The following is a 16,447-nucleotide window of genomic DNA, read 5'->3' on the forward strand; positions in this document are numbered from 1 at the left end:
AAAAAAAAAAAAAAAAAAAAAACAAAATTCGAACTGGATTTTTGAGAATAGCCTATCCAGATTTCTTTATATTTTATGATAAAATATGCTAACAAACATAATTTAGGAGAGACTTTATTTTAGCTCATGAGTCCTGCTTTAAATCCATCCCTGTGTAGAAGAATTCAAAGCCACATGGAATTAAAGAAGGCAGTCAGACCCTACCCACATTCAAGAGGAACCAGGAATAAGTGAACACTCATGTCATCCTTAGCTAGCACTCCCTAGGCTTCTATAGTACCAAGAGCAAATCCAGGCAGTGATGCCAACCATTTTCTGTCTGTGTCTTCTTATACCAACCAAGGCAATGAAAACAAATCTCCTGGACGTGCCCACAGAGAAACCCAATCCTGACAATCTGATACTGAGACATTATCTCAGGTAATTCTATGTAGTTTCCAGTAGACAAGAAAAACTGAGCACTGCATAGTCTTAGGCAGGTAAGTCCCTTCTGTGATCGGGAAACCTACATCACTTAATATTGATAAAATTCTACCCAATAGCATCTATTGCAAGGAATTAATAAGAAATTTGCACATGGCATTACATGAGAATCAACAGCTCACCATTAACTTATGAAGTTATTGGACCACCTGAAAAATAGAACAGGTACAGCCCTTTTAAACATGGTCAGAACTCTCTATATGACTTGCTACTAAACCATTCATAGTTGGAACTCTCTAGTTTATATAATTTTTCTACCATCACACAATAAGATGAAGGGTAACATGTTGGTAAATTCTGGCATCCTCCTGTACATGCCGATGTGGAGCATGCGTACATTGCACAGAAGATGATACTTGTAGAATCATCATCCCAGGCCCTGGTCCTCCATTTTCTGTCTTTTTGCTTTGCTTTGGAGAATACTTGTGTTTGTGCGGTGCTCAAAAATCACATGGGAGAGTTTACCACCAATGCTTGGAGTCCATATGGCATTGGTGGACCTCAATTCCCTCATCTGTAATTGACAGTTAAATTAGAAGTGTAGAAAAAAAAACAGCTAAGAGGTTTTCATGTTTTTGTTTTATTTTGGTTTGGTTTTGGTTGGTTGTTTTGTTTTGCTTTAGATTCAGTGACAGTGATTATGTTTTTCCAAGTTTTAAATAAATACTTTTGGTTAGAGAGTGTGTGTGTGTGTGTGTGTGTGTGTGTGTGTGTGTGTGTGTGTGTGAGCTTGTGTGTATGGGTGTATGTTACTGCATGCATTGATTGAAAGAGGCTACATGAGGATGTTGATTGGCTTGCCGCTGGACTTATAGGTCACCCCGAGCTGCCTGGTGTAGGAATTGGGAACAAAATGAAGGTATCTTTAAAAGCTATACACACCTGTACCCATGGAGGTACTTTTCTAGCTCTGGTTTGAGATAAGTAATCCTTTATTTTGTTGTTTATTAAACAGTATATTGCACTCTAAGCACATCCAAAGCTTTCTTTGTGACTGCTGTGTTTTGAGACAATCCTGTCCTTAAAACTCTACTTCTTAAACTGTGATTTCTAAAACATTGGTAAGACAATTGGTAAGGTCATTCTGTCCCTTAATACAATGTAGTACACTTTGCACTCCTTAGTCTGAATTATGAATTTTCTTTCTTATTTTAATGTTGCATAGACATTTTTTTTTTTTTTTTGATCCAGGGAAATGGACAAATCTTAGGTAGAAGAAAAAGCAAGTCTCACTATTTTTATTAATCAGAAATGACTAATACAAAACATCACATAAGCAGACACTGACTTGTAATTGTTGACTGAGGCTATGGATTTTAATGTATGAGCATTTATGAAGTCTCTATAGGCATGGTCGGCTGACAAGATGTGGAGCAATGTTACAAGATTGCCTTAAGTAAATAAACCCCTGAAAATGGGTCATGATTGGCCCTAGTTACACACTAAGCACTGAAATATACAAATCAACTTTTTAAAATTGTCTAGCAAGCAAATTTTATATCAAGTAAAAGTTTAATTTATTGTACATATATATTGCATACTATACATATACATACACACACATGCACACATGCACGCACACACACCCATGCAGCACGTATGCTTTACTGGCTATTTGAAGCTACTGCATGTGACTACATTGTCCTATGCTCCAAACCCTGAGATGAAGACTGGATTTTCAACCACTCTTTACATTCAACATAAATTATTTCAGATATAGTACTGGGACATTAGTTGTACATTCAGAGACACATAGCTTAAACACTAAAATGGGTGAAAACTTGGAGCAACACCAAAGGTCACTCAAGTGGCGCAATTTGTGGTGTGAAGTTCACTGCCTCGTCTGTGATTCTCTTTGGAACTGGCACTGGTATAGTAGACTGAAACTCAGAAAGGCACCTGCTGAGGGATGGAGCATTGAAGATTAGAAAAGGAACAGTGAAAATTGAGGTGACTTGTGATATAAGGAAGGACTTAATCGTCTTCCCATTGTTTCTTCTTCCCAGAATGTAGGTAAATTTTGTTACCCAAGCTACTATTAATTCATATTTTTGTATAGTTTATGTGATTCAATCAATTGGTAAAAATGATTGAGAAAGAACAATGCACATGATAACTTATATTTCTTAATTTGGAACATTGAATTAAAACAGGCTTTTATTGTGATAGTGGCCCCAAAAGCAAGCAGTTTATTTCTGGAATTTAGAAAGAGGCTGTCTTAGAACAAGATATCTGCAAATCTTGGGAGTTGCAGTGAGGTGATATTAATGCTTTTCAAATGCAATCCTCACATCTCGTTAGCAATATCTCACCACATTAACATATTAACACTCTCCTGTTGCATCTATTAATATTCACATCGTATCAGAATTTATTGTTGCTTATTCAGTGTTAAAGTCATATCGTATTAGTGACTTTCATCTCAGATTAGTGAAAGTGGTGCCTAATAAGACTTTCATATTCAATTACTAAGGCAACAGTTTTGTCTTTCCAAGTCACTTCTAACTGGAGCCCAGAGCACAAATTGATGAATGTGGTAATAAAGCAATCGTTCTGGCTGAAGATGGATGGCACCTGGGACCGATGGGGCTGTGACAATAGGATTTGCATGATGAGGGCACAAATGACAGGAAGGAATCTCTGTTGTCGGCCTGAAGAGCAGCACTTCTGAAGCACAGACTTCACAAAATCAAAAAGCTGAAGACAGAGCATAACATGCATCTTAATAATTTACACACACTGTCATTATGGCACTCCGCCTAATGATTAAAATTGTCTAGCAAGCAAATTTTATACAAAGTAAAACTTTAATTAGCTACACACATGTATCACATGCTACCCATACACACACACACACACACACACACACACACACACACACATACACACACACACACACACACACTTGCCTATGCACTCATGAACCACAATGAAAGGAAAGGAAGAAGCACAAACACAAACCACTTCTGGAAGCAGGTCCTAACTTCTCTCCCTTTACCTACTTTCCCAGAAGCAATTTGAACTTACGTTTTCTTCTTATACCCAGGTGATTGATAAATATTCTGGGAACATATGCTTATGCTGAGCACATGCATACGATAGTTACATCTGCTTAGTGGTATAGAGGACACTTTTCTCACTTCCATGCCTAAAGCACTGTGTTGTTGAGGTTTTCTCTATTTTAACAGACTACATGACACAATTATCTTAAAATTTTAAAAGAAAAACCTCACACTATGACCTACATATGTCAGAATTGCTTTCTTGGCTTGTTGGATCTCTTAGTTTGGGAGACATATAGGATTGAAGAATAATACCTCAGAGTGTCTTTAGTTGCAAAAGAGAGACCAATCAAAGTAAGGTCTGACATTTCTGTACCTTCTCAGTAACATTACTTACTTTCATTGGACCAACCTCTTGGAGTCTCTACCACCTCCAACAAACCGGGGTCATACCAAATCCTTGCATCATGAGTGTTGTGGTCACTTTCAATACTGCTAATCACAAATGCCCTTCTGGTACCCTTGGTGACCCAACAGAAATAAGCAAGCTAGTGGAACACATGCAGAACCAGAAGACATTAGGCATGAGCATTTCCTGGAGGGAGAAGTGAGAGTAGCTCCAACATCCAAAAAATACTATTATACAATTATACACACACACACACACATACACACATATACACATGCACACAGCAGGAACACATATGTTTAATAGAAACAGCTAATTTATAACAGTTTGGTGGGTCTTTGTATATTACCTTCTGATCTCCAATTTATCTCACAGATTCTCTTAACATTTCTCCTTTACTTCCCTTTTTGTGGTGGTTTGAATATGCTTGGGTCAGGGAATGACACAATTAGGAGGTGTGGTCTTCTTCGAGCAAGTGTGTCTTTGTTGGAGGAAGCATGTCACTGTGGGAGAGGACATTGACACCTTCCTCCTAGCCATGTGGGAGCCAAAAGAAGATGTACAACTCTCAGCTCCTCCAGTGCCGTGTGTGTATGTAAGTGTGGATGCTGCCACACTTACTGCCATGATGATAATGGACTGAACCACAGAACCAGTAACCCAGCCTCAATCAAAGGTTGTACATTATAAAAATTGCCTTGGTCAAGGTGTCTCTTTAGAGCAATGGAAATCCTAAGATACTTTTCAAACCACAGCACACTTTATTTTTGAAAGTTTAATACTCTACTAACCAGTCCCCATTAAGGGTATTGCATACCTTAGAATTCTTTTGACCGAAGGCTGAGGTACTCTTCTATGGATTAAAAATATCCCTCATAATCATGTTACTACTTTCATGGAGGATCATGCATTTTCAAAACATCTCTACAAGTGTTTAGCATTTGATTGCAAAATGATGTAGTAATCTACAAGTGCATTGTACTACAACCGCAGCTGTTTTCCTTATGATTGATTCATACACACACACACATGCACACACTCACACACACACACACACACACACACACACACTCAGTTTAACACAACTTAGAATTACCTGGGGTGGATGTGCTGACCTTAGTGGATGTCTGTGTGACATTTTATTATTTAGGTTAATTAAAGTGGAATAACCCTGGATATGGGAGGGGCAACATCATGGGCTGGCTTTGAACTACAGGATAGAGGGAGCAGGGCCAGGAAGTGTAAATTGATCCATTATTCTTTGTTCTGTATAGGGTATGAATAGCTGCTTCAAGTTTCTGCACCTGGATTTTTATCAATGATGGATTGTAAGTTTGAACTGTGAGTCAAATATGTGTCTCTCCATTAAATTATTTTTGTCAAGGTATTTATTACAGCACCAGGAAAAAAATGAGACAAAATACTGGCACACATATAGCCAAGGGCCACAGTTAAATACTTTTAGATTCTGGGAAGATTTTGTGATCTCAAACTCCAGGCTTATCAGCATGCCAAAATAGGATGTTAGCTTCAAGTATGTCCTTCAAGCAAGTGGAATCATGTCACCAGATAGCAAAACTGGTAAGGTCAAGCAGATTAAGGAACCCCAGCAATTCTCATAATTGAGAATGGTAGGCACTTGAATCTGCTCTGACCAGATTCCTGTCCTGGAGCAGATGACCACAACACCCCACTAAGAGGGCCATGATAACTGTTCACAAAGCACAGAAGCCTAGAGTTCTCCATGCTAATGAGGTATCTAGATAGGCTCCCCGGGTTTAGTCTATAAGTTTCCACTCCTGGACATTCTTTCCTGCAAAAGTTATTTAATATCTGGTCCACTCTCAGTAGTCACATGTATCCTTTTTCACCATGAATAAGCAGTTTGAACAAGCAACGACTGTCTCGGGAAGAGACCTTTGTCATACCAAGCAGCACCAAGTCTCCCACAGTAGGCCCCACGGAAACCCTGGTACTCACCCTGAGCTAAGCTGTATTCACCCCAGCCTGGTGTTCATCTCAGGCCTGCAGTACCTGTCCTACACTCTTCAAGGTTCTCAGCAACATCTGGGTACCCAGAAGCTTGAGAACCACAGCCACAGCCTTAGCCCTCACCATTTCTCATGTTGAGAAATGAGCTGAGTTTTGTCTCCCTTGAGTGGCATGTTGGCACCTCATGAGCAGAGGATCCCAAAGGGGAAATGGGAACATAGTCTAGTGCCTCTGCATTTTGCTAACCCGAGTGGTGTCTTGACATCTCTCTATGAGGTGGAAACACAGAATCGCACATGTCATGCCTCTTTATGAGACCAAACATGGCATGTAGAACCAAAACCTACTTCCTTCCCCCTCAACCTTTCCCTTCTCTTTCCCTCTCTTTCCCTGCTTTCTTCTTTTATGTATTTGTGTATGTGTGTGTTTGCATGTGTACATATGTATGTGGTGTTTGTATTGGTAAACAATGAGGAAGACAGATCAACATAATGTCTCTTCAGTCATTCTCTTCCTTATGTTTTGACACAAGGTCTATCACTGAGCTTGGAATTCATTGGGTGTCTCAACTCTCTGGCCTTCAAGGCCCATGAATTTCCTTGTTGCCTTCAGAGCAGAAGGGGTTACCAGTACAAACTGCCAAACCTGGCTACTTACATGGTTACCAGACAATGAAACTATGGTCCTCCTTCTCCTCATGCAACAAGCAGTTTACTGACTCAGACTTCATCCCAGCCCTTAGATCATGACCTCTGACATCTCAGGAAAGATTTTCAATGGTCTTCATACATGCAAGGTAGCAGTCTACCTCTTGTTTTTCAACTATCTGGTCTAAAAGTCTTTCTGAAATAATCCATAGGATCATCAAGGTGGGCATTCTTCAAATTATTAGGCACACCTCATCTTCAACAACCCCACCCCAGGTTCATTCATATTTCTTGTATGAGGAAATCATTCTTTCTTTTTTATCTTGTAGAGAATGTCATCCTATCATCTCCCCCTTTTGCAAATTTCTATGCTCTTTTTGTTTCCATTGAACCTCACCAGCAGCTATGTGGGTAGCAATGTGAGAGAAGCAGCTACTGCTTGGGCCAGAGCCTCACCAATAGCTGCTCACAAGGGTGGGACTGATCAGAGCCATCTGATGGTTGCTGAAATCATTACACATTGACCTTTAACTTAAGGTTGTCAAGTGAGCAGCAGTATCAAAGCTTCAAATCACTAAATGAACCAGAATTGGGCTTTATTTGACTCTTATACATGCTAATAAATCTATTTGCCTCCTCAGCTGTTAAAAGCCATGGATCCATAGGATACACCCACTTTTCTTCCACATTTTAGCTGCTATTGTGAGAATGTTCAAGGTCAAACTCCCACTTGTTAGGTACATTGATAGAAAAACAAAAATAAAAATTATGTAAGTGTAGGAAGTTTGGCTAGTCATTTCACCACAGCCACTTTCCAGTTGAAGAAGTTTACCCTGTCTCTTCTCATATATACCTGGACCTCTTGATTTCTGTAGCAATAAATATGGTGATCTGGCTTTGCTGAAATAAACTACATAAGGACAGAACACAGTGTAAGTTTAGGAGCTTTGTGTATATGACTGACAAAAAAATTTGATATTACCTACTTTCTTTTTCATTTCTTTGCCAGTATACATTCTGAAAATTATAGTCGTTTTTTTTTTCTTTGAGGCAGAGATCTTAGCTTCCATTCAGTTGCCATTTAACTATGAATAAGACTCCCTTCTGAATGTCACATGTCAATTTGCCTGGTGTACTTAACCACATGGTGTTTTCTGTTGCTTTAAAGCCAGTTTCCTCCTCTCTTCCTATGTGTGTAATCCTCTTTGGAGTCTCTAGCCGGAGGTTACAGACATGTTTAGTGTGTGTTTTTCATTTCTGATTAGCTCCAAGTTATAGAGGTTATAAAGACTTCAAAATGGATTCTTATTTAGAACTATTATTTGAATTATTAACTGTTTCAAAAAGAGTATCTATTTAATTTTTTTTCCTTTTTTATTAGATGTTTTCTTTATTTACAATATGTCCTTTCCCAGGTTCCCCTCCATAAATAAATAAATAAATAAATAAATAAATAAATAAAATAAAAAATAAAAAATAAAACAATCCCCTGTTCCCTTCCCTGTCCCCTGTGCGCCACCCCAACCCCTCCTGTTTACTGGCCCTGACATTCCCCTACACTTGGGCATAGAACCTTCACAGGGCCAAGGGCCTCTCCTCTCATTGATGACAAACTTGGCTATCCTCTGCTATACATATGCTGCTGGAGCCATTAGTCCCCTCATGTGTAATCTTTGGTTGGTGATTTAGTTCCTGGGAGTTCTGAGGGTACTAGTTAGTTCATATTGTTGTTTGTCCTAAGGGGCTACAAACTCTTCAGTTCCTTGGGTCCTTTCTCTAGCTCCTTCATTGGGGACCTTGTACTCACTTCAATGGATGGCTGTGAGCCTCTACTTCTATATTAGTCAGGTACTGTCAGAACCTCTCAGTAGACAGCTATATCAGGCTCCTGTCATCCAGCACTTGCTGGCATCTACAATAGTGTCTAGATTTGATGATTGCATATGGGAAGGATTGCCAGGTGAAACAGTCTCTGAATTGTCCTTCCTTTAGTCTCTGCTCCATAGTTAGTCTCTGCAACTCCTTCCATGGGTATTTTGTTCCCCCTTTTAAGAAGGAAGGAAGTATCCACACTTTGGTCTTCCTTAAGTGTGACTTCTCTTACTAATCAGCTTATTACATTCATATTACACTGTTCAGTCTTGATGTGTTTGAGTATGACAGACATATGTTCTCTTGTCTGATATTGTCATCTTATTATAAGAAGAATTTAAGCTTTCTAGTATCAACTGGAAATGAACAATGATTTTGTGTCTAACAATGAATATTAGAAATACAAAACAACAAATATTTATTATGAGACAGGATGATCAGTAACAGTCCATTATTGATTTTTTAATTGGACTCATAATTATGTCAAAGCTATGATTAGTGTGAATTAGAAATAAGTACTTCTGATTGGAAGAATTTAAGGAAGTCCTTCTGAACAAAATTGTAAGACAAGCTTGAATAAAAAAGGAAATATTTATCATGGGGCAGAATTATTCCTTTAAATTCATGTATTGATGTCCTAAAGTATCATGTAATCCTATTAAAAACAGGACCTTTGGGTAAATAGTTAGGTTTAAGGGAATGTGTAAGAGTGGGTCCTGATGTAAAGAAACTGGTGTGTTTGTATGAAAAAAAGTGCCATGGATCTCCCTGCATCATAGGATTTGGGCAGCAGCTTTCTGCACATCAGAAAAAGAGAAGGTCCTAAGCCAAGGCTAGCCTCTACCCAGTGCCCAGACTTCATAATTCTAACCTACATAATTGTGAAAAAAAAGAAAAACAATTTTTCTTGTCTAAGCATGATGAATTTTCTTTTCACAGTCCAATATAATTAGTATCTAAGGAATATTTTTAAAAATCTATAATTATTTTTATGTACAAGGATAGGCCTGGTGAGAGATGTGAACCTGGATGTAGTTGGACCATTCACTTTTAAGGAGTTGTAAAGATCGCTATGACTTTATGTCACAATTGAGAAACAGGCACAATTTCCATATATACACCAAATGCCTTTTATAAAAAAAAAATACAACTGGAGAGAAAAATATAAAAAATTTAATGGAAATTATGAAACTGACTTGTTCAGGCTAAAATGCTTCTTTCTTAAATGCACATCAACAGGTGTCACAATACACATTCAGTTTCACATGCTGGTGACTTGGAAGAGATACGTGGAGAAGCAGAAGGAGCAATAGACTGCCACACTGCACTTACAGCAACAAGGAGGAAACACTGTCCAACTAGTCCAATGCTTATCGGTTCTTAGAGAGCAGGCAATGAAGATATGGGAACTGGCCTCCAGGATTTTCTGGAAAACTTCCAAACAATGGCTCAGACATGCATAATTAGAGAAAAAGTGACCCACCACACACAGCCTCATGAGAGCGATGTTTGGTAGTGTCTTCTAAGTTTAATGTGATTTGTGCCATGAGGTATGGTTAGGTACTTGTTCTTAAACCATCTTGGGTTTCATGAAAGGAATGAGCATTGAGAATGGTATACATCTTCCATTCTTACCCAGTAAGAATAGCACCATCTCATACAATGTATGTGCAGTGAATACAGTAGCAAATCAAACAAAGAAAATATAGTCTAAACTTCATAAACATGCACCCACACAAAGAGATAACACACAATGCACAAAGGCTGGTTGTACCACAACAAAGCTTAGATTTTGGATAAAAATTTTAGCCTGTTCTGGCTTGGGTCTCATCTGAAGATGTGTTTTCCTTATCAGCTTGAACTCATGATTAAGCAATGTTAACTATAAAATCTAATCATGATAGGTCCTTTACAATTGTGAGACAGCTTTAGATTTCTGTCTCACATCCACTTTGATCCAAGTGGCAGTAACAAATGTGTCTCATGCAGAAGACCTAATCTGTAGTACAAATACAAATCATCAAACATCTGTCTGGGGGCCACAAAGTTATTTCTAAAACATGGACAACTTTCAGATATTCAAAGAAATATATCATATTTAAAATTAAAACATAATCACTTCTTGAACTTTTAGAAAGCCTTCCAAAATGGCAAGTACTGTTATTTATTTAAAAAGTATGGTTTCTTTTGAAAAAGAAACAAAAACTATTAAAAATTAAGGTTTTATGCACATAAAATCTTTTTAATGTCCATTTTTTAGAAGTGTCTATAATCATTTAAAAATTTTCTCTATGGAAAATCAATTCCCAGTCACAATGTTTCTAGGGCCATCCTTTTAGCTTTGTGACTATTCCCCCATGTCCCAATTTGTAAATGCTCATTTGTTTATAATGGTAATTTCTGTCACAATGCATTATATGGATGGCCTCACTCAAGGCCAGCTGTCCAGTGGGGATGTCTTCACTTCAAGCAAATTTGTTAGTTCGTAGAACTAAGGCGTCATGCTGCACCAGAGCACTGAACTGTATTTTCTGCCTGTGCCTCAACACAGTTCATTAAATTCATTCATATCCACCATTACCTTTCTAGTAGCTCTGTCCAATGCCAGTGAAGAGCCTGGTTTCTCATCGTGCTCAAAGGAAATGGTTTATTATTTGCTATTTTTCAAATAATGTCTTAGTTTTCTAGTGCTGTGAATAGCTACAATGTGCCATCATCACATATAGAATGAACATGCTGCTCAGGCTCTAGGTATGTAAAAGAGAAAGTATTAAGAGAATGAACTTAGGGGCTCCAACAGGCTCCTTTTGCCTATCTGAATCCTGCCTATCTGCCTCTCCTTTTTTCCTCCATAGTTTTGGGGTAAAGATTCTGATCTGCTGGAGTTCTTGTTCTGTCTACCTTCAGTGATGGACTATAACTGAAAACATTAAATAAAACCTTTTCTCTACAGGTTGGTTTTGGTTATGGTGTTTACTACAGCAACAAATATCAAACTAGAAGAAATACAAACATCAAATATTTTTACATGCATAATATATCATTTGGGGAAATTACTCTTTGTTCAGGAATGATCATTTTGTTTCATTTTGAAATCAACATAGTGAGGATTGCATTTTGTCTTGTATTACACTCCTTCCAGTAGTTTTTATTCATTGTCCATCTCTCTAAGATGTTTTTAAAATGTCTTTCTTTAGATTTATTTTCATTTTCAATTCATTGTCGTGTGTCTGGGATAGACAAAAAAGAAACACAGCGTAAGATCATTGGCGTCGAAGTTATAGGTAGCTGTGTGCTGCTGTGCATTCTGGGAACTAAAATCAAGTCCTCTGCAAGAACAGTTTATGCTCTTAACACAGACCCTTCAGTCTATGCAGGTGGCTAAAAGTCTTACTGTTTATACTCAGAATTGCAACTTTATATAAATTTTTTCACTTTATAGTTAGTTATTCCACTCTACATAGCAGTCTTCATTTTATTGGCTTTATACCTTAATCTAAATGTAATATTTAATTCATTGAAAATTCTAAAGACAAAGTGAAGTGTATGTTTTCGTGTAGCAGAGAACGTAAACAAATAAGAGATTGTTTTTCCACTTTATACAAGAGACGCCAAGTGTGTTAACTTGCTTGCAGATGCTGTTTAATCAGAGCTGAAGTTAGGTACCTTAAGGGTTAGGCTCAGGTTACAGTTCACATTGTTGGTATGGTCACATGTTTACAAGCTTCTGAACTGGTGACTAACCTTTGTGTTTTATGTTTGAACAGTGCTGCATAATTTCATTGTGTTTAAAAGCAAAAACAAGAGCAAAAACAAAAAAAGCTCCCTGTGTTTATAAAAATCAGGAGAGAGAACATGTCTTGGCTTGTACTAGAGATATCTGGGCATTAGCAACTAAGACAGCTCCTCTAGAGTCTGTTTGCCTCACTCCACATTGCTAATGAAGTGGAATTCATTTCACCTCACTCCACCTTTAAAAATCAAAGTTCAAATGTCCATATCAGACTCTTATGAAAGACGACGTCTTTTCTCCCTTCACAGTGGGGGTCTCCTCTTTGGGGAGCATTCTGTTCTATTAATTATTGTGCTTCAGTGCCATTATTATTCATGGACTCACATCTCCACATACTTGACTTAACACTGAGCCTGCAATTAATACTAATAAGAAGCAGCCTGAGTAGTGGGTGAAATTTCTGGTTTTGCCCACAGCCCCCCCTTCTTTCTCTGCTCTGCACACAATGAACACAAATACCTTTATTCAAAATTCAGCCTTTTGCACTTCCAGACACAATTTTATCTGCTGGTTTTTTTTTTAGAGGCAGTGCTGAAAAAAATGAAGTATTATTCCAAGATTTGAAAAACCCAATTAATCTGTTATATTTTTAATATGACCAGTACTCTGGGGATATGGAAAGTCTTTCTTCACTGTTGTGGAGGTAGTTATCATTAAGATGGTCCCATATTGACATAGTTGCTGATTCTAGAGTTCATTTAATATGATGAGACAGAATTTTTCAAGAAAGCAGTAGAATATACACACTTAAAAAATTCCACGTCAAAATAGCCAAAGTTCAAACCTGTCATATACAGTTAGAGGCATAATCCTAACTGTAAACTAAACAATGGCAAATGGATAGCTATCAGTGTTCACAAAAAAATGGGAATTGACTTTTCTTTTCTTTTTTTAAATATTTTTATTGGTTATTTTATTTATTTAGATTTCAAATGTTATCCCCTGTTATCAAATGGTTTCCCCTCTATAAAAACCCCATCAAAGCAAAAAATCTGCTAGCAGTTGTTTCCATGAAATCTGTTAATATAAAGGAAGCTACATTTTATACTTTTGCTTTCCTGTTATGATACAATAGTGATGGATTTGGGATATTATTTCTTGCTTCAAACTGCATAACCATTGTGTCAACTTCATGCATACCTTTGTTCTGGGTGAAGATATGGGGAAAGAAATCTATCTAGCTTTATCTCAGGTTTTCTTTCATTAGAATGTTTAAAAAGGACTTCTATTTTAAGCCCAAGTATCTCCCTTGCTACCTAGATTTTATACATCCACCCCAAAGTTCTAGGCCAGTGAATAACCATGACTTCTACCTTTTTACAGTCAGCAAAATCTAACCTGAGTCTTACAACCAGTGTTGCAGCTAAGTCTGTTCTCCCCTTTGTATACACCAATGAATGTCTATGTTTTGGCCAGGTTCCTTTGTGCCTATCCCTCAAACCATAGTTTGGACATATATCATACCAAAACTTTCCAATCAGACCTATCTAACCCTACACCCTAGATGTGGACCAGGAAGAACATCCTTTACTCCAATACAGTATTCTCTGCCCACCTGTCATTGTCCTGTCCAAGCCCTTTCCATCCTCTGAACCCAATCATCTTTCCATTTTCTCTTATTGCCAAACCTTCTCCATCCACAACCAAACCAAAACTAACAAAGGAAGTTTACATGCCGATATTTTATTTCAAGAATACCAATACCAACAATATAAATGATCAAGCCTGTATTTTTTGACCAAAATTTAAGAATCCTGCATAAATGCTTACAAATGAGCATTAGCTAGATGAATTCTAGTACACAGAGGTTAAAAAAACAATAAAAAGACACACTCAAAAAAAATCCAAGGACTTTAAAAATGAAAAAAAGGATGAAATCAAGGAAAAATAGCTTAACAAATGCTTAACTGAAGCCTAGAAAAATACAAATAGGAGAGTGAGGGAAATGTCAAAGACAATCCAGGATGATAAAATAAAATGTAATAAAGAGAGAGAAATATTAATGGGGATTAAAGCTGAAATGAAGGTAGGATGGAAAATACCAAACCCAAACTACAAAACTCAAAGGAAAACATTATACATAGAATGAGTCAAACTGAAGACAGAATAGCAAGTGTTGAAGATTAAAAAAATACATAAGGAACATGAACAAGTTTAAAATACACAGAAAAAGAGCACAGAGGAACATTCTGGCACCAGGAAAAAGAAAAAATACAGTTACATTTATAAGCATAGAAAAAAGAAGAATCTCAAGTTCATGGCATAGATAAAATATTCAACAAAATCATAGAAGAAAAATTTTCCGAATATGGAAAGACAGACACATACAAATACAAGAAGCACACAGAGTAACAAATACACAAGACCAGAAATTTGAATGCTTATAACATATAACAGTTAAGACATTAATTGTACATAACATAGGAAAGATATTGAAATCAAAAAGAGAAAGAAAAAAATAACCCCCCTTCAAGTCACATATGAAGTAATAACCACTGATTTTGAAGGAAATATGAAGTCCAGAGAAGGGTAGTACAATGCATGGCAAGTTCTCAATGACTATGAAGGCCAATACAAAATATTATATTGAGCAAAACTATCTGCTACAAATGCAGGAAAATGAAAAAATTTCCAAAATATTAACACCCTTTAAAAATTCAACAGAACAGACCTTAAGAAAAAAATAGAAAACATTATTTCCAGCCTATGAGAGGAATGAGCATAATATAGAGACTTTGGAAGGAAATAAGAAACCATAACTATTAAAACTTAAAACACCACTGAAATATAAACAATATCACCAAAATCAACAACACAATCACAATGACCAAAATTAACATACACATTTTAATAATAACTTTAAATATCAATGGCCTCAATTCTTAATTAAATGACACACACTGAGTTGATCAAGAAACACAATCAAACTATTTTGTTTATAACAAACTCTCACCTGAACTTTTAATATAGACACTACCTTAGAGTACAATATGGGGTGAAAATATGTTCCAATCAAATGAGCTAGGAAGCCATCAGGAATTACTATCTTAATACCTGAGAAAATAAAATTTTAAACTAAAATAATCTGAAGAGATAAGGAGAATTTCATCCTTCTAATCAAGATAATATTTTAACAAGAAAGTATTTCGTTCCTAAACCTGTATGCTACACACTCTGTGATTCCAAAATACATATAAATTCTACTACTGGATTTAAAGCTACCATTTACCATCAATCTATCAATAATAGATGATTTCACTGCTCTGCTTTTTCAAATAAGTCATCTAGAAAAAAAATATAAAGATAAAAGAATTACTTGACATCATATATTAAATGAACTTAATATTATATAGTATATTGCACCTAAAACACCAATCATTACCTGAAATAGGCCACATCCTATAAAAAACACATTTTTACAAATTTAGAAGATTGAAATCATTCCCTATATCCTGAATACAATTCAATAAAACTTAAAATTCATGACAAGCAAACATCAAGCATATGCACAAACTCTTGGAGATTAAACCACTCATTGCTGATTGATGAATGGATAAAAGAAGTAATTAAAAAATAAAACATCTCCTGTAGCTAAGTGAAAATGAAAGCAATCGGAACAAAACTTCTGAGACACATTGAATGCAGTCTGGTATGGGAAATTTATAGTTTAAGTTTCTATATTAATAAATCAAAAAGAGCATGAATGAATGACTTAATGCTTCAAATTAAAAAGTTAGAAAAATAAGAACAAGCCAACACCAAATTATAACAAGAAATAATTAAGATCAGACCCCTAAACAATGAAATAGACAAAGAAAACAGTATAAAGAAACAATAAATCTGAGACGTCTTCTTTAAGAAAATAAACAAGATTGACATACTAAATAAAAGAGAGAACCTAAATTAGCAGACTCAAAAATGAAAAAGAAAATATGAAAATAGATACCAAAAGAATTCGTAATATAGATCTTCTCTCCGGTGAGTTCCTAAGCCAGGAGCAGCCAGCTGGGAGGCACAGGCCCCATGAGTCGCAGGGGAGCCGCAGGGCTGCAGGGACAGGATCCTCCCAGCTTCCAAGTGACAGAGGTGGAACAGCGACCTTTGATGCCCCTTCCCTGCAAGTGGAGGGCCTTCCTCCAGGGACTGCCTTGACCCTGAGTCTCCAGTGAGAGCCTCCATCGTCTCTCCTGTGAGTTTCTAAGACCAGAGCAGCCAGCTGGGAGGCACAGGCCCCACGAATCTCAGGGGT

Source organism: Mastomys coucha, unplaced genomic scaffold (assembly GCF_008632895.1).
Source record: "Mastomys coucha isolate ucsf_1 unplaced genomic scaffold, UCSF_Mcou_1 pScaffold13, whole genome shotgun sequence".
Classification (NCBI taxonomy): domain Eukaryota; kingdom Metazoa; phylum Chordata; class Mammalia; order Rodentia; family Muridae; genus Mastomys; species Mastomys coucha.